Raw genomic sequence first — 20,154 nt, 5'->3', positions numbered from 1 at the left:
GGAGATCAGGTTGGTCAGACAGGACCTTCCCTTTCTAAACCCGTGCTGGCTGGGTCTGATCCCTTGCCCATCCTGCAGGTGCTGTGTGATTGCACCGAGGATGATCTGCTCCATAACCCTGCCAGGCACTGAGGTCAGGCTGACAGGCCTGTAGTTTCCTGGGTCCTCCTTCCGGCCCTTTTTGTGGATTGGCGTGACATTCGCCAACTTCCAATCATCTGGGATGTCCCCAGTGAGCCAGGACTGTTGGTAGATGATAGAGAGAGGCTTGGCGAGCTCTTCTGCCAGCTCCCTCATCACCCTTGGGTGGATCCCATCTGGTCCCATAGACTTGTGGGGATCCAAGCGGCTCAACAGGTCACTGACTGTGTCCTTCAATATTACAGGGGGGCTGTTTAGATTCTTATCATCTTCTTTAAGCTCCAGAAGCCATCTGTCCTCATGATGACCTGTCTTTCTGTTGAAAACTGAGGTAAAGAAGGTGTTAAATACCTCAGCCTTTTCCTCATCTTTGATAACTATATTCCCACCCATGTCCAGTACAGAATGAATGTTTTCCTTGCCCCTTCTTTTGCTGTTGATGTATCTGTAGAAGGATTTCTTGTTGTCTTTCACAGAGATGGCAAGATTCAGTTTGTGTTGTGCCTTTGTCTCTCTGATTTTCTTTCTACATGACCTGACTATAATAGCCTACAGCACCCAGTATTCCCAGGCGGTCTCCCATCTAAGTACTAACCGGGCCTGACCCTGCTTAGCTGCCGAGATCAGACGAGATCGGGCGTTCTCAGGGTGGTATGGCCGTGCCACCATATGTCCATGCCACCTATTCTGGAATCAGTGTAATGTCTTGTAAAAAGCGTTGAAGCCAAAAAGGCCTAATAAAACTGTTTAGAGACAGAGTTTTAAGCCTTTAAACAGCAAAGGTATTTATTTGCGGATCCGGGGAACTCCCAGCTCTCGCTGGACAAAGTGTTCCGAGGGTTAAGGGAAAGGGTTAGGGTATTTATAGAGTAAAAGGGGAGGTTACAACATCGTTACATTCTCAATTCTTGCTGACTTCATTATATTGTTGCAAGGCGATATCAGACTCTATCCATAACTTCCTTCTTATCTGTTGGTGGTGACATCTTTTATGTTCTTCTTGTGCAGATGTTCACATTCTTTGGTGCCCATCTGGCGCCTAAATGGCCTTGGCAGTGTCTTGTTTTAAGAACAAGACTTACACTTTTAATTATCTTCGAGACAGAAGTTAATCCCATTAGGGCCTTGTATTTGTTTACATTGTTCTAGTGGAAAATGACACGTCTCAGCTGCTTTGTTCACTTCTTTCTCAGTTTAACCCTGAATTTAACTGGTTATGAATACAAATTCATTAACATATATTACAAGTTTTAATTCTACATAAAGTAAATTCACACAAACAGCTTGGCCTGCTCTCCTCTCCCTACAGGAGTTGATCCTGTCAAGATCTTTCTCTTTCATTTCAATATATAATTCAGTTGGACTATAACTTCTGTATTTCATATTAATTTTTTGCAAGTTAACTTGAACTTAAATCCATTGAGATAAAGTAATATAATGTGTGTTTCATAGTCACCCAGCTGTTAAGTTTAGGACTACTTGGTCACACTTTCTCTGTGGATGCCTCAAGATTTTAATTATAGCACATAAATTTATTTCTAATTTATTGCATAGCATTAGAAAGAAAATTAATTCACTGTGAAGTTTCTGGACTGCGTTGATAATGAGGTGGCTGAGGAAAAGTAGAGAATTTTAGGAGTTATGCTTCTATAAAAAACGTTTGGTCAAAAATCTTTTACTAAGTTAAGACACAGTGAGTATCAGAAGGGATAATTTTAAGGACAAAGCTTTTGACTCTCCCTGTATTTTCTTCCAACTGTGCATTGTATACCTCAATCTGAAATAGTATTGATGATTTCAAAAGGCTGAAATTTCAAAGGATTCAAGCATTGTGAGTTCTCTTTGGCTAACTCTGTAGCAAACAGTGCCAAAATTGCAGGATAACTTCCTGACACAGCCGGTGAGGGAGCCAACTAGGGAAGGTGCCCTGCTAGACTTGCTGCTTGTCAACAGAGATGGATTTGCGGAGGATGTAACGGTTGAAGGCTGTCTTGGGCACAGTGATCACAAAATGAGATAGTTCTCTATTCTTGAAGAAGTAAGGAGGAGGGTCAGCAGAACTGCCACCTTGGACTTCCAGAGGGCAAACTTTGACCTGTTTAGGGGACTGGTCAACAGGGTCCCTTGGGAGGCAGTCCTGAAGGGTAAAGGAGTCCAGGAAGGCTGAACATTCTTCAAGAAGGAAGTCTTAAAGTTGAAGGAGCAGGCTGTCCCCCTGTGTGAAAAGATGAGCTGGTGGGGAAGAAGACCAGCCTGGCTGAATAGAGATCTGGTTGCCTCGTTTCCCAGGTACCCAGTTCCCTGAGCTGGAACACAGGGGTGGAGAGCATTTTCAAGACCCCATAATCCAAGAGGAGATATTTACCGACCTGCTGCACCATTTAGACACACACGTGTCTATGGGACTGGATAGGATACACCCAAGGGTATTGCGTGAGCTGGAGAAGTGCTCACCAAGCCACTTTCCATCATTTACCAGCAGTCCTGTCTAACTGGGGAGGTCCCAACTTGTTGTGGAATGTTAGAGAGGTTTGGAGAATGTTCGAGAATATTCAGGAATATTCTCCAACATTCTCCAAACCTCTCTAACATTCCACAACACCAACTGACTGGAGATTGTCAAATCTGACCCTCATCTACAAGAAGGATCAGAAGGAAGATCTAGGTTGGAAAAGACCTTTAAGATCATCAAGTCCAGTCATTAACCTAGCTAAGTCCCCCAATAAACCATGTCCCTAAGCACCACATCTATGCATCTTTTAATACCTCCAGGGATGGTGACTCCACCACTTCCCTGGGCAGCCCATTACAGTGCCTGGAAACCCTTTTGGTGAAGAATTTTTTCCTAATATCTAATCTAAACCTCCCCTGGCACAACTTTAGGCCACTTCCTCTTGTTCTATCACTTGTTACTTGGGAGAAGAGTTTGACACTCACCTCGCGACAACCTCCTTTCAGGCAGTTGTAGAAAGCAAGAAGGTCTCCCCTCAGTCTCCTCTTCTCCAGGCTAAAAAACCCCAGCTCTTTCAGTAGCTCCTTGTAAGACTTGTCCTCTAGACCCTTCACCAGCTTTGTTGCCCTTCTCTGGACATGCTCCAGAACCTCAATGTCTTTCTTGTACTGAGGAGCCCAAAGGTGAACACAGTATTTGAGGTGCGGCCTCACCAGTTCCCAGTACAGAGGGACAATCACTTCCCTACTCCTGCTGGCCACACAGTTTCTGATACAAGCCGGGATGTTGTTGCCTTTCTTGGCCACCTGGGCACACTGCTGGCTCATATTCAGCTATCTGTTGATCAATACCCCCAGGTCCTTCTCTGACAGGCAGCTTTCCAGCCACTCTTCCCCAAGCCATCTTCCCTGGCCATCCAGCCACAGTTTTTTACCCAGTGAAGCGTACACTTGTCCAAGCCATGATCAGCCAGTTTCTCCAGGAGAATGCTGTGGTGAACTGTGTCAAAGGCTTTACTAAAGTCTAGGTAGGCAATATACACAGCCTTTCCCTCATCCACCAAGTGGGCCACCTTGTCACAGAAGGAGATCAGGTTGGTCAAGCAGGATCTGCCTTTCATTAACCCGTGCTGACTGGACACAGTGGTCCTGTACGTGCCATGTGATGGCACTCAAGATGATCTGTTCCATAACTGAGCACCAAGGTCAAACCGACAGGCCTATAATTCCCAGGATTGTCCTTCTGGCCTTTCTTGTAGATGGGCATCACATTTGCTAACCTCTAGTTAATTGGGACCTCCCCTGTTAGCCAGGACTACTGATAAATAGTGGAAAGTGGCTTGGTGAGCACCTCTGCCATCTCCCTCAGCACCCTTGAGTACATCCATGTCATGACCTGGATCATTATCAGAATATGCAGGACCTAGGCCATATGCAGCCCCTTATATCTGTCTCCATCCTCTCCAGAAGTCCCTTTGGAATGCTAATGAGGGTCTGTTTGGGGGAGGGCTTACAGTGGTGTTTCACACCACTTCCCAGAATACACTTCCTGAGGACTGGTCCCTTACACCACCCTGTGGCTCAAACATGCTGTGCTCTTGTCCTTTGTGGTGATTTTTATATAGCAGACAGAAGGAAAAGATGAGGAGAGAGAACTTAAAGGTAATTGTTAATCCAATTAATATGACACTCAAATGCCATTTCAATAATCCATTCCCACCACCCCATCAGTCCCAGTTTCTTGAGCAGGGAGGTGAACCATGACAGCAGGTTAAGTCCATCAATCCGGTCTTTTGGCTGCATGGCCTTGAAGAGCTCTCCTGTTTGCTTGATGACTTCTTTGATCTTCTGGTGGGCTTCCTCTATGGTAGTGGTGGCGTTTTGGATAGTAATACAGCATTCTCCATCTGTCAAGTTTAACATTCCGCAGACGCCGTGCTCCTTTAATAATATCATGTCCGATGCCAATCGATTTTGCAGGGTGAGCTTAGACACTTCCTTAACCTGTGTATCCAGTTCTTTAAACGTAACCTCAGTCCAGTTGCTCAAAATTTGAACTTGTCATGTTAGATTCTCTAATACATATTGATGTTGGACAATTAATATGGTAGTAGGTGAAAAGAACGCTTCAAAGTCCAGGCTTACTTTTTGTCTCCAGGTGTAATAATCTGGAGCTTGAACACTCGAGATCCATTTTTTAGAGTTCATGGCAGTTGGTTTTCAGATGCGTCTTTTCTTAGGCAGATAAAATATTTGAGATGGACACATAAGAAGGGATACTAATTGTGCATGTCCAAACCCTTCTTTTGTCTGGACCGTGGGTGGTTGGACTACCACACCTTTGTGCCACAGACACATCTGAAAAGGAGCCATTGCAACAATTATCTCGGTTTTTATAACCATAGTTTGGAAAACCCCAACAAGTACACATATCACGGATAAAAGTTCTTAATTCATAAATATACCGGGTTTCAAAGGTATCTCCCGCTCCTGTGAAGCAATTCAATATGCAAGAGCAATTTAACAAATACGAGGCAGAATTTTTATCGTGATGTTCAATACTCCTACGTTCTTTTTATTTTCCACATAATGTTTCTCCAGAAGGCAACCGGCTTGTTATCCCATCACACCCGTCCTCTTTTACTTCCCACCCCAACTGTTCCCTGGTAGGGAGTGTGGAAACTGATCCCAGTTGCAGGCAAGTGTTAAATATTTATTTTAAGGACCACGCCCATTCATATCTTGTATGATTCACTGAGTGAGGAGTCCCTGTTTTTCTAGGGATTTAAATGCACCATTCTGCATCCCATTATACATTCTATTTATGATCAAAATAACTGGAATTAGGGGGAGGGTCCCACCAAGGTACTACAGTACAAGGAATTGAGATGACATCTTGTATTGAATTGGCTGCATCTGACCGATATCAGGTTTGATTCCATAAGAGCTCCCAAAGAGGGTGACTTGGAAGGTGATACAAGGCCTTTGGTTTTTTTATCCAGGTTTCATTTTCATATCTGTGTGATTCCAGGTGGATATGAACCCTTGTATCAGCTTCCAAGTAAGCATTGCACCTTTGTGTCTCTTACCACCTGACAAGGGAGAGGAGCTGAGGGAGTCCCTTGATCAACAGGTCGGTGCGCGCTGGAGTCTACTCTGGTCCCTCCTCCCTGTCACATGCAGCAAGACAAACTGGGCAAGGCTGTCAGCGCTGTCCCATTCGGGTTATCTAACTTTTTGTCCCAAATCTGGGGTTTGTCACCTGGTGTGCACTAAGCCAATCAAACACACAGAGCTGAGATACTGGGTTTTTTCCAACATCATGCAAGGCTGGGTGCTCGGTGGCAATTCCACAAAGCTAGCAGTTCAACTTCTTTAACACCAGATGTTAGGTGACAATGAACCTAATCATTACAGATAACTCTTGACAACCCTGACTGATACAGAGTGAATAGCCAAAGCCTCAGATGAACAATTCTTTCTCTAGTAAAGAAACAAAAGAGGCCTAACAAAATCAGACAAACAAACAATGATAAGAGGAATGTCTGGGGGCATTCATAAATTTCCAGCCTGGAGCAAGACTGATTAGAGGGATGGAATTAGAAGTATCACCCCTGGAGGCGCTCGTGCCGTTTCTGTATGTGGCTATCATAAAACACCCTTGTACAGTCCATGTGCATGATGTGTTATAAGGCATCCCTCCCTCCGTTCTGCTTGCAGAGAGACTGTTACAGTCCGAGGTAACATTAAAATTTATTTTTGTTTTGGATACGCGAAACAAAGTCCAACCATAGAAAATGGTTGAGTGCAAGCAGATTTTATTTGACAATTGACACAGGCAAAAATGTAGAAAAGAGGTAGAGAGGAAAAGAAGATTTAAGAAAGAGAGAGAAAAAGTGGTAAGAAATGGTAAGAAAGAAAGAGAGTGAAGAGAGGAGAAATAAAGGGTAAGAAGGTGGGAAAAATGAGAGAGAGAGAGAGAGAGAGAGAGAGACAGAGAGAGAGAGTCACCACCAGGGGTCCAGCTGTCCAGCGAGGTTCTTCAGGATGGTGTGCTGATCCTGGACAGGGTCTGGTGCAGTAATGGTGGTGGGTCAAAAGATGACAACGCAGTCAGAGCATGGACAGCAATATATACCCCTGAGTCCTTTTGTTCTGAAGGGGCAGCTGTCAGTCAGCCAGGGTCGTTAGCAGGCAGGCTGCCTGGAGGGGAGCAGAAGGGTGTAGTCCCCCACCCCGTCATCAATTCTTATCTTCGTCCAGAAGCCATTCCTCCTCTCTTCCAGCCACTTAACCAGGTACATCGTGCCTCCAGGGGCATCCCAGCATTGAAGGTTGACCCTCAGAAAAGGGGCTTCTTCCTGATGCCATCCTTGCTCTGCTCCAGCCCCATTAGCGTGCCTGGAGGGATGTCCCAGCATTGAAGGCTGGTGCTCAGAAGAGGAATAGCCTCCACCCAATAGCTCTTATCACATCCCGAGGGGTGACCCCTGCTCAGCTCTGGCCAGCCAGCTCCTCCACCCTAGCCAGGGCTATTCATTTTTAAATTGCTCTTTTGAGACAGTTGCAAATCAGTGAGGTCAGATTCACACAGAGACGCCACTGTAAAAACTCCAATACAGTTTAATTCCCAGCTCCCGGTGTTTTGCACCAGGAATCCTGAGAAGTCAACACAGCATCCCTAGTCAGGAATACAAAAGTAAAAGTAACAAGGACATATGCAAGCAACTAAGCAGCTATGGTCTTGACACTGCAGCAGAGGGTCCTACTGGTCCTACTATTAAAGACTGAGGCAAAGAAGGTATTAGCCTCATCCTTTTCCTCATCCTTGGTCACTATGTTTCCCCCTGCATCCAATAAAGGATGGAGGTTCTCCTTAGCTCTCCCTTTTGTTGCCAATGTATTTATAGAAACATTTTTTTATTTATTGTCATTTATGTCAATAGCCAGATTAAGTTCTAGTTGGGCTTTGGCCCTTCTAATTTTCTCCCTGCAATATTTCATGACATCTTTGTAGTCCTGAATTGCCTGCCCCTTCTTCCAAAGGTCATAAACTCTCTTTATTTTTCCTGAGTTCCAGGCAAATTTCTCTGTTCAGCTTGCCCTCATCCCTTGCTACTTGCTTCCCTCTCCCTTGCCCCCTGCCCCGCTCCCTCCCCCCGCCCCTTGCCCCTTTCTCATCCCGACCCTTGCTCCTTGCACTCGGTTCTCTTTTCCTTGCTCATCGTTCTTGCCTGCTCATTTTTCACTCTTGCTCCTTGCTGCTCTCTCCCCCTACTACTTGCTCTCTCGCTCCTTATCCCTGGCTCTTGCTCCTCACTCTCAGATCGCATTCCTCTCAGCCCTTGCTTCTCTTTCCTTTCACTCCCCTCTCTCGTCTCTCTCTTCTCTCTTGGTCCTTGCTTCTCTGGCTCATTTTGGCTCTCACGCCTCTTTTCTTGTGCCTCTCTGCTCATCCCCCTCTCTACTTAGATCTTGCTCCCCTCTCCTCTTGGCTTGCCTTTCCCCTTGGCTCTTGCTCTTCTCTCCTGGACCTTGCTCTTGTCCCCGTCTCACTCCTCACAGCTCTGTGGTCCTTGCTCTCAGCCCTGGTTCTTCTTGCTCCCCTCTCACTCTCCCCTCTCTCAGCCCTCACTCTTCTGTCACTCTTCTCACTCCCCCACACTTTAGCCCTCACTCTTTACTCTTCTCTTTCCCCTTCTCAGACAGTGTTCTTTGCTCCTCTTGCCCTCCTGTCTCTCAGCCCTCTCACCATTTGTTCTTGTTCTTGTTCTCTTCTCTCTTCGCAAGAGATATCATAGTAGGGGTCTGCTACAGACCACCCAACCAGGATGACCAAATGGATGAGGCCCTCTTTAGGCAGATAGGAGCTGCTTTGTACTCGCAAGCCATGGTCCTCATTGGGGACTTTAATCACCCCAACATCTGCTGGAGGGACAACACAGCAAAGCACCAGCATTCCAGGAAGTTCCTTGAGTGCACTGATGACACCTTCCTCCTCCAAATGGTAGAAGAACCACCCAGAAAAGGAACTTTCCTGGGCCTTGTTCTCACCAACAGAGACGGGCTGGTGAGCTATGTAAAACGCAATGGGAGACTAGGCTTCAGTGACCATGACACTGTAGAATTCAAGATCCTTAGGGAAGCAAGAAAAGTGCAAAGTAAGCTGTCAGCACTTGATTTTAAAAGGGCAGACTTCAGTCTCTTCAAGGATCTGTCTGGTAGGGTACAATGGGACAAAGCCCTGGATGGGGAGGGAGCCCAGGAAAGCTGGTCCATAATCAAGGATCACATCCTGCATGCCCAGGACCAATGTGTCCCAATGAAGAGGAAAGGAGGCAGGAGTGCCAGGAGGCCAGAATGGATGAGAAAGGAACTCCTGGACACACTTTAGGTGTAAAACCAAAGTTTACAGAGGATGGAAGCAAGGACAGTTACCCTGGGAGAAGTACAGAGAAGCAATCAGAGAAGCGAGAGATCAGGTTAAGAAAGCAAAAGCACAGAGAGAATTGGATCTGGCAAGGGGGGTTAAGGACAACAAGAAAAATTTCTATAGGTATGTCAATGATAAGAGAAAGACTAGGGAAAATGTGGGCCCACTACAAAAGGAAAGGGGAAAGCTGGTCACCCAATATGTAGAGAAGGCCGAGGTACTCAATGACTACTTTGCCTCTGTCTTCACCGGCAAGGACTCTGGTCACACCCTCCATGTTACAGAAGCCAAAAGCAGGGACTGGGAAAAGGAAGATCCCCCCACTGTAGATGAAGAGCAGGTTCAAGACCACCTAGAGAACCTGAAGGTGAACAAGTCCATAGGACCTGATGGGATTCACCCACAGTTCCTGAAAGAACTGGTGGATGAATTTTCAAAGCCGCTGTCCATCATATTTGAAAAGTCATGGCAGTCGGGTGAAGTTCCTGCTGACTGGAAGAGGAGAAACATAACCCCCATTTTCAAAAACGAAAAAAAGAAGACCCAAGGAACTACGGGCCAGTCAGTCTCACCTCTGTGCCGGGCAAGATCATGGAGGAGATCCTCCTGAAGTCTCTGCTAAGGCATGCAGATAACAAAGGAGGATTTTTTCCTACAAGGTCCCACCTGCATCCCTCCTTTGGGGAGGAACGGACAAGATAGATGCCAGAATTGACCAAACAGAGTATTCCATCCCATATACGTCATCTGTGGGAAAAAATCCGTGGAGGCTTAAAGGACGACACCCAGTCACCAATATGGTTAAAGTGAAGTCGTTTATTAACAGTGGACACTCGCTTTATATAGAGCCTTTGTTTATATAACGATATCTTGCAGGTGGCTATATCTTGGACACAAATTCTGTTCTCACAGAACTTCTGCTGGCTACCTCATTATCCTGTTATTCTTCTTTTCTACTGCCAGCTCCCTTATCTTTTTCCCATAGCTCATCTTTCAGTAACCTTGCAACTGGGTCTCAAGGCCCTTAGTTTACTCTAACTAAAGCTAAAGAGTCAGGATTGCTCACATGTCTGTTTTCTTCCAGACAGTTTCCCAACATATCCCCCTTTTTGTTTTTGAGCAATCCTGACTTACTTCATCACATGAAATAACATGCTAATAATACATTGCCATAAACAACATACTAATAATACGAAAGCATCAAAACCAATAATAACAAATATAATTGATAAACCTTGTCTAATTAAATCTCTAAGCTATCCCTATATCCTTAAGTGATTTAACCATTCATTTAACCCAATATATGCAACAGTTAATTTTTCATGTTATCTTAATCAATCGTTTTTGGTTGTGAATTGACTCTGAATGATCAGATAAATTCATGCAAATACACTCCATCAAAGTCTTCACAAACATAACCTAAAAGCTAATAATAAAAAGTCAGTGGCAGCACGATATTATAAAACTCCATGTCTGACACTATCAACATCTTTTAGCATCTGTGTTAAAATACCAGAAGTTAAGTTCATCTACTTAGCAGTGCAACAGAATAGCACAATCAACAATCAACACATAGACAAGGGATCCCATAATCAACATATAAACGATCACATGAATTACAACATTAACAAGAACCTATTATCAATACAATATGAAAAGCACATTTCACACTGCAATGGAAGGACTTAAATACCTTTTTATTATGAGGAAGGTCTGGTGTCCACTGGTGCATAGAACCAAGAGGGTAGAGGAGGCTTATCCGACAAAAATTGGTCGGGGGGCCCCAAAAGCGTCCCCAGACCCCTCCCGGGTCACGGCACAGTGGAGTCCTGGTTTCCTTCATGGTTGCCAAATTGAGGCCCAAAAAGGCCTAATAAAATTGTTTAGAGACAGAATTCCAAGCCTTTAAACAGCAAAGGCAAAGGCACACTCTTTCCCCCCCCCCTATATTCCCCTTTTTTTTTTTTTTTTTTTTTTTTCTGTGGTCTGCAGCAGGGCTCATTTTTTGAACAGCAGCAGTGTCAGTGGGGGCAGAGACAGCAGCTGCAGCTGTACCAGATACACTGGCAATGCTCACCAGCCATATCTGAGTTGTGCCCTTGTGTGAGGGGGGGCGAGAAACGGCTGCAGAGGCAGGAGTGGGGGTGCTCTCTGTACGAGGAGCAGCTCTCACTCTCCGCAGCAACTCTCGGCCTCCGAAAAGGCATACTCATTCTCATAAAATCTGGTGAAGTTAGCCTAAAGTTAAATGAAGTGGTACAATCTCCCAAACCAAAACTCAAGTGTAATTACCAAGTTGGTTTTTTTTTTGTTTTTTTTTTTTTTTTATCTCTGTATGAAACACCAGTGCACCATGCACCACAATATAAATCAATATTGAGAATATTGAGAACCGGATAAGCTTGTGAATGGGGATCACAGCACCTCTGTTGGTGCGATATTGTCGTTGATGCACTACTGAAGTAGAAATTGGCACCTGCTTGTTTTTAGTTTTCAGCAACCCCACTACAAAGGATTTATCTGAAAGGCCAATCAAAGCATAAAGCCATCCTGCATTCTCAGTCTTTATAGCTGCAATACCAAAGGACCACCGGTACCCTTTTGGGTCCTTGAAGTCACCTCCCTTGAGACAGTCTATGCCAAGGATGCACGGAGCATCTGGACCGGTCACTATAGGGTGTTTATGCCACTTTATTCCAGTGAGGCTTACGTCAGCCTTCACAATACTCAGTTCCTTAGATCCCCCCGTCACTCCAGAAATAGTGACGGATTCTGTCCCTTTCTGATTCGATGGCATTAGGGTGCACTGTGTACCAGTGTCCACCAAGGCTTTATACTTTTGTGGCTCTAATGCACCAGGCCATCGAATCCACACAATCCAATAAATTCGGTTGTCCCTCTCCTCCACCTGGCTGGAGGCAGGGCACCTCTAAGCTTGAGCACATACAACATTGTCAGTACGTGCATTACTGGGGTTTGCATCCCCATTACTCACACCTGATGTGCAAGGGTCTTGATTCACCAGCATACTTGAATTGGGTAACTCCACACTGGAGATTTGAGCAGCCTTCTTTTTAGAAGGACCTCCTTTTGCCTTTGCCTTACCTAGCAACTTAAATACTTGGTCTTGTAGGACAGCAGTAGGCTTCTGATCCCACTTTTTCATGTCCTCTCCACACTCACTCAGGAGTGTCCATAGGATTCCTCTTACTGAATTCTGTTTCTCTCTATTCTGTCTCATAGGAGGGCGTCTCCTCTTAATGGCTGAAATGCGGCGGCGTCCTTCTCCTAGCTGAGGAAAAAGGGGTAAATGCAGTTTCTCAGCTGTTCCCTTTACAGATGATACCCAGTCCCGATGAGGAGCCATGACAGCATCTTCGTATTCTCGTGCTGTTTTAATCACATCACCCACAATTCCATCCATATCTCCAGGAACCCATAGCATTATTGATAGTGTATGGTTAAAAGATGGTGGCGCAGTATGCACAAACCTTTGCCTCATAGGCTTAGGGCATGGCATGTGATAAGGATCTTCAATGTTTTCATCAGTATAGATCACATCTTGTACGGCCAATTCTTCCAGATAGATGATAGCTTTTTCAAGTGTGGGTACTTTGACCTGCGGGCAGTCTATTTCCTCTTTATAGGGATATCTCTCCCTTACAGCTGACAAGAGTCATCTCCATAGGCTGGTGGTTCTAGCCTTTTCCCCAAATGCCCGGTCAATACCTGCATCTTTGGCCAGGGATCCCAACTCCCTGGCTACTGTCTGAGTTAATGTTTTGATAGTAGCCCCGGCATTCCAGCATCAGGGTAACCAAGTGAGAAGTGGTTCACCTGCAAAACGGCTGAAGTCTTTTCTCAGAGTACGCAAGTCTTTCATGCAATAGGACTGAGCATATTCTTCTGAGTCTGAGTCCTCCTCAGCTGTCTCTGCTTTAGCTGCTCTATGAGGAGAGGCAGTATCCTCTATCTCCTCTATCACCTGGTCATCTCGTTCAGAGGCTCATTTCTGATTTCCATTGTTTTGCTTTTCTCCTAGTCACAGGGTCAACAAGTAACTGTGTGGGCTGAGGGGGAGAGGCTGTGGTGTCTGCAGCGGTAGCAGCAGCAGGGCTTGCTTTCTGAGCAGCAGTAGTGTCTCTAGGGGTGGAGGCAGCAGCTGCATCTGTAGCAGATACACTGGTGATGCTCGCTGGCCATATCTGAGTTGTGCCCTTGCATGAGGAGGGGGCGAGAAGCGGCTGTGGAGGCAGGAGTGGGGGTGCTCTCTGTACCAGGGGCAGCTCTCACTCTCCGAACAGCAACTCTCGGCCTCCGAAAAGGCATGCTCATTTTCATGACTGTGTTTTTTTTCTTACTCCTCACCAATATATAAGAAAAATTAACAATGCCCACCAGAAGAATCAGAAATTAAATACTATTGCTACTAAAATCTGGTGGAGTCAGCCCGAAATAAGATGGAGTGGTATAATTTCCCAAATTAAAACTGAAAGTGTAATTACCAACCAAGTTTTTTATCTCTGTATGGAACACCACTGCACTGTTCACTTTAATGGAACAGTAATGATAAAAAAGAAAAAATTACTAAATATATGCAAATATACAGGAAAATTGATACCACGTTCCTCCCCCCTTTTCCCCCAATAACTCTAACGTCACCACCAAGGCTGCTGGGCAGCCCTGGGAAAGTCCCAGGCTGGACTCCTGGAGTCGGCAGCAGTCAAGAGCTGGAGGCAGGAACACACAGATTCAGGCTAGCATGGATCAGGACCACAGGCAGACGAATGGATGGAATTCTCCCAGGATGCAGAAGCAAACAGGGACAGGCGAAGAAGGGGAAGCAGGAAGGGGTTTGACCCTCGTGATCCCTCAAATTTATACTGAGTATGACGTGTATGGGATGGAATACTCTGGTCAATTTTGGCCATCTATCTTGTCCGTTCCTCCCCAAGGGAGGGCTGCAGGTGTGACCTTTTTACTCCATTTCTCCTTCTGGAGGGCAAAACGTTCCTCAGAACTGAGCAGTGTCCTTGGTTCTGCATACCAGTCTCCAGCAGTAACTATAAACATCGAGCGTTTATCAGTTCCAGAAGCAGACACTGTCTGAGAATCTCGCTGTTAATTTCAGCAAGTGTGGCTACCTACAAGACACTTAGCTGAAAGCAAAAGGAATTACCTTTATCCTGGCCCAAAGCAGGACACCCTCCCTCATCCCTCACTGGTGGTTCATGCCTCATGATCCTAGCTCTTCCCGTGGTTCCTCTCTCTCGTACCCCTCACTCCTGTCTCATGCTTCCCCCCCACCTCCCTCTCTCACCTCTCGCTCCTCACTCCCCTCTCTCTCACTCCATGCCCCTCATTCCCTTCTGTCTCTCCCCATGCCCTGGCTCTTTTGTCTCTTGCTTCTTGCTCCTTGCACCCCTTCCTCTTGTCCCTCCCAGTTTTCCCCCCACCTCCTAGCTCTTCCCTCTTGCCCCTCACTTCCCTCTTGCAGCCTTCACATTTCTCTCGGCATTTGCACCCTTCACTTGCGGATCTTGCTCCCCTTAATAATTTCTCGCCCCTCTGCTCTTGTGTCTAACTCACCTTGTTCTCAGATCTCTCTCCCCTTGTTCTCAACCCTTGCTCTTGGCCTTCTCTTCCTTCACTCTTGCCTCTTGCTCTCTCCCCTTTTGGCTGTCAACCCTTGTTCCTCACTTCCCTCTCTTGGCTCTCACAACTCCTCTCGCCTCCCTTTATCTTAACTCTTGCTCCTCTTGCTCCCCTTCCTCTCAGCTGTAGGCATTCCCTTTCCTCTGCTGGCTATCCCTTCTTGCTCCCCTCTGTAGGCTTGTCACCCAGCACTATGGGGACAGACAGGTTCTTTTGGGGATCCTTGGCAGAATGATGATGGCACTAAGTTGTAGTTACAATTGAAGATTAATTTTTTTAATGGAATTTTATGAACAGCATAGAATAGAATTTTATGATCAGAGTAGCACAGGAGTTTTATAAGTAGAATCAATGTAGCACAATTTTATAATTAGTGTAGCACAGAATTTTATAGCACAGCTTAGCTTATGGTTCCTACTCACCTGGACCCTCTACAGATTGGGTCAAATCTTAATACTTGGCTTGCTGAACCAATATAACAATCATAATATAGACTTGAAAACACGTAAAAGAATATGTGTCACTCAGTCCTTGGAGGAAGCAGACAATGGCAGAGGCATCCCTGACCACTGAGGAATCATGGATCTCACCATCCAACAGCAGTTCCAGTCCAAGTTCCCACTTAGGACTTGTAAATGTTTGATTTTATAGACAGTGATCTGTGTACTGTTGTGCTTCCCTGTTCTGTGATGAGGTCATCACCACCACCTGGTTGGCTGGGTACCTGGGACCTTCAAGGCTGGTAAGGAGGTGTCACGGTTTGGACAGTTGCTCTGTCGCCCAACTTTACCCAGGAGTGGGAATTGGGAAAAAGAAAGGAGACCCTTGGGTTGAAATTATAACAGACTTAATAGATTAATAATGAATTAATATTAACCCCAGTGCTAATATAAGTTATAAAGTTATACTCAATTCTAGATAGTAGTCGTGAGCTGTGTGTTTCTAAGCAGTGAAAACTGAATGCCCAACACTGTGAGCACAACAGCTCCAGTGAGAACACAATGGTGACAACAAGTGGAGGAGTAGGCATCAAGTGTGGGATGACAGATAAGACAGAAAGGACCCTCTCAGGAAGGCAGCCATAGTAGAAACCCCAAACATCCCTGCCAACTTCCCAATTTATCGTGAGAGCGACGTTTATGGTATGGAATACTTCGGTTGGCCAGCGTGGGTCAGCTGCCCTGGGCTTTGCCCCTCTTAGCCCACTGCACCTGCATGGTTTAAGACTACCCTTGATCTTGGTCACTACGGAAACCTGCATACCAGAGCATCATATCTCTTTTGTTCTCACAGAATTGGACTCTGCAGCCTCTCAAAAACACATTTTCTCTAAACAGAAAAATGATTTTACAATTCTGTCCTAGGAAAATCAGGACAGGAGGGAAGAAGTTGGCCTGGTGCCCAGGAACCTTGAGGCCAATAGGGAGCGGAAGAAGAAATTTGCTTGATGCCTAGGAACTTCAGGGCCTGGTGAGGAGGGGGAAGGAGACTGATACATGACTAGCTTGGTGACAGAGAATGGCCATTTGCCTTATAAAATTGTGTTAGTAATGCTAACCACATTATCAGGGATCAGGAAGTCACAAGGCTCTTGCTCCCTTTGTGCACAGTTCTTGCTCTCTTGCTTTTTTGAATACCTCCAGGGATGGTGAGTCTACCACCTCCCTGGGCAGCCCATTCCAGTGCCTGACTACTCTCTCAGTAAAGAAATTCTTCCTAATATCTAGTCTAAACCTTCCCTGATGCAACTTCAGGCAATTTCCTCTAGTCCTATCACTATTCACTTGGGAGAAGAAACCAACACCCACCTCACAACCTCCTTTTAGGTAGTCGTAGAGAGCAATGAGGTCTCCCCTCAGCCTCCTCTTCTCCAAAATAAACAATCCCAGTTCCTTTAGCCCCTCTCCATAGGACTTGTGCTCTAGACCCTTCACCAGCTTGGTGAAGGCTCTGGACACACTCTAGAAGCTCAGTGTCCTTCTTGTAGTGAGGGGCCCAAAGCTGAACACAGTATTCAAGGTGCTGCCTCACCAGTGCCAAGTGCAGGGGCACAATCAGTTCCCTTCTCCTGCTGGCCACATACTTTCTGATGCAGGCCTGGATGCTGTTGGCCTTCTTGGCCACCTGGGAGCACTGCTGGCTCATGTTTAGCTGTCTGTCAACCAGCATCCCAGCTCCTTTTCCTCTGGGTAGCTTTCCAGCCACTCTCCCCCAAGCCTGTACCACTGCCCGAGGTTGTTGTGACCGAAATGCAGGACCTGGCACTTGGACTTGATAAACCTCATATTATTGGCCTGGGGCCACTGATACAGCCTGTCCAGGTCCCACTGCAAATCAATGCTCCCACCCAACTTGGTATCATCTTCAAAATTACCGAGGAAGCACCCAATCCCCTCATCTAGATCATTGATAAAGATATTGAACAAGACTGCCCCCCAAACTGAGCACTGGGGAACACCACTGGTGACTGGCCGCCAGCTGAATTTAACTCTGTTCAGCACAACTCTCTGGGCCTGGCCATCCAGCCAGTTTATTACTCAGCACAAAGTACACCTGTCTATGCCATGAGCCGCCAGCTTCTCTAGGAGAATGATGTGGGAGACGGTGTCACAAAGGCTTTACTAAAGTCCAGGTAGACAACATCCACAGCCTTTCCCTCATCCACTAGTTGGGTCACCTGGTCATAGAAGGAGATCAGGTGGGTCAAGCAGGACCTGCCTTTCCAGAACCCACGCTGGCTGGGCCTGATCCCCTGGCTGTCCTGCACTTGCCATGTGAGCACACTCAAGATGAACCTCTCCATGATTTTCCCCAGAACTGAGGTCAGGATAGCAGTCCCGTAGTTCCCATATTCCTCCTTTCAGCCATCCTTGTAGATGGGTGTCATGTTGTCAAGCCTCCAGTCATCTCGGACCTCCCTTGTTAACCAAGACTGTTGATAAATGATGGAGACAGGCTTGGCAAGCTCCTTGGCCAGCTCCCTCAGTATTCTTGTGCGGATCCCATCTGGCCCCATAGACTTGAGAGTGTCCAGGTGCCCTAGCAGGTCATTAACTGCTTCCTCCTGGATTATGGGGGGGTTGTTCTGCTCTCCATCTTTATCTACCAGCTCCAGGGGCTTAATACCCTGGAGGTAGCTAGTCTGATAAAGATGGAGGCAAAGCAGGCATTAATCATAGACTCATAGAATCCTTTTCCTCATGAGGTACTTCCATCCCTACCACTAGCTCCAGCGTGTTCATACACTCATAGAATTTTCAGCGTTGGAAGGGACCTTTAAGATCATCTAGTTCCAACCTCCCTGCCATGGGCAGGGACACCTCCCACTAGATCAGGTTGCTCAGCACCCCATCCAGCCTGGCCTTAAAAAATTCCAGGGATGGGGCTTCCACCACCTCTCTGGGCAACCTGTTCCAGTGTCTCTCCACCCTCATGGTGAAGAACTTCTTCCTAACTTCCAATCTAAATCTACCCTCCTCTAGTTTGAATCCATTCCCCCTAGTCCTATCACTCCCTGACATCCTAAAAAGTCCCTCACCAGCTTTCTTGTAGGCCCCCTTCAGATAGTGGGAGGCTACAATAAGGTCTCCTTGGAGCGTTCTCCTCTCCAGACTGAATAACCACAACTCTCTCAGTCTGTCTTCATAGGAGAGGTGCTCCAGCCCTCTGATCATCCTCATGGCCCTTCTCTGGACACGCTCCATCACGTCCATGTCCTCCTGTAAAAGGGGCTCCAGAACTGGACGCAGTACTCCAGGTGAGGTCTAACGACAGCAGAGTAGAGGGGGAGAATCACCTCCCTAGACCTGTTGGCCACGATTCGCCTGAGGCAGCCAAGGATCCGGTTGGCTTTCTGGGCTGCAAGTGTACACTGACGGCTCATGTTGAACTTCTCATCCATCAGCACTCCCATGTCCTTTTCTTCAGGGTTGTTCTCAAGCCAGTCACTGCCCTGCCTGTATCGGTGCTTGGGATTGCCTCGACCCAGATGCAGGACTTTGCACTTGGTCTTGTTGAAATTCATGAGGTTGGCATGGGCCCACATCTCTAGCCTGTCAAGGTCCCTCTGGATGGCATCCCTTCCCTCCAGCATGTCAGCCACACCACACAGCTTGGTGTCATCAGCGAACTTGCTGAGGGTGCACTCAATGCCACTATCCATGTCATCGACAAAGACGTTAAACAAGATCGGTCCCAAAACTGATCCTTGAGGGTCTCCACTTGTCACTGGCCTCCACTTGGACATGGACCCATTGACAGCCACTCTTTGGGTGCGGCCATCAAGCCAGTTCTTAATCCACCGAGTGGTCCATCTTTCAAACCCATGTTTTACCAGCTTGGAGACCAGGATGTCATGTGGGACAGTGTCAAAGGCTTTTCTCAGGTCCAGGTAAATGATGTAGATTGCTCTTCCCTTGCCTATTGATGTGACCTTTTCATAGAAGGTCACAAGGTTTGTCAGGCATGATTTGCCCTTGGTGAAGCCGTGCTGATTATACCAAATCAGCTCTTCATTATCTTCTGCTTCAGCAGTGCCTCCAGGAGGATCTGCTCTATGATCTTAGTGGGCAGAGAGGTGAGACTGACTGGCCTATAGTTCCCTGGATACTTCTTCTTTCCCTTTTTGATATCGGGGGTTATCTTTCCTCTTTTCCAGTCAGTGGGGACTTCACTGGATTGCCATGACTTTTGGAATATAATAGACAGTGGTTTAGCAACCACATCCGCTGGTTCCCTCAGTACCCGTTGGTGTATCCCGTTGGGTCCCATGGACTTGTACACTTTCAGGTTCTTCAGATGGTCACGAACCTGATCTTCACTTGCAATGGGCACTTCTTCCTTCCAACACATTCCATTCTCTTCTGTGACTTCGGGAGTGTGGCTGGAGCCCTTGCCAGTGAAGACTGTGGTAAAGAAGTTGTTGAGAACCTCAGCCTTCTCTATATCACTTGCCACTAGTTCTCCTGTTTCCTTTCTGAGGGGCCCCACAGCTTCCCTAGTCTTCCTTTTGCCATTAATATACCTATAGAAATTTTTGCTATTCCCCTTGATCTCCCTGGCTAGATTTAGTTCTAACTGAGCTTTAGCTTTTCTAACCAGGTCTCTTGCTGCTCGGACAGCTTTCTTATATGCTCTCCATTCTAGATGTCCTTTCTTCCATTCCTCGTAGAGTTTCTTTTTGTGTGATAGTGTGTCCAGGACCTCCTTGTTCATCCAGGCAGGTCTCCTAGCATTCTTTCCTGCCTTCCTCTTTGTCGGTATACTTTGCTCTTGACATGGAGAATGTGATCCTTCAATGCCGACCATCTGTCCTGGGTCCCCCTTGCCTCTAGGGCTTTGCCTCTAGGTACTTTGTCCAGCAGATCCCTGAAGCGATCAAAGTCTGCACGCCTAAAGTCCAGGGTAGTAAGCTTGGAATACATCTTCCTAGATGCCCTGAGGATCTTAAATTCAAGCGCTTCGTGATCTCTGCA

The 20,154-nt window shown here is 46.5% G+C and overlaps 1 pseudogene; it reads right to left on the bottom strand.

The window, feature by feature from the left end:
* Positions 1-687: 687 nt before the first annotated feature.
* LOC139789318 (5S ribosomal RNA) lies at positions 688-804 on the bottom strand (annotated as a pseudogene).
* Positions 805-20,154: the final 19,350 nt, after the last annotated feature.

The sequence above is a fragment of the Heliangelus exortis genome, chromosome W (genome assembly GCF_036169615.1).
Source record: "Heliangelus exortis chromosome W, bHelExo1.hap1, whole genome shotgun sequence".
In the NCBI taxonomy this organism is placed as follows: domain Eukaryota; kingdom Metazoa; phylum Chordata; class Aves; order Apodiformes; family Trochilidae; genus Heliangelus; species Heliangelus exortis.
Note: the sequence above shows the minus strand (reverse complement) of the source record. Positions and strands in the feature narration are given on the sequence as shown.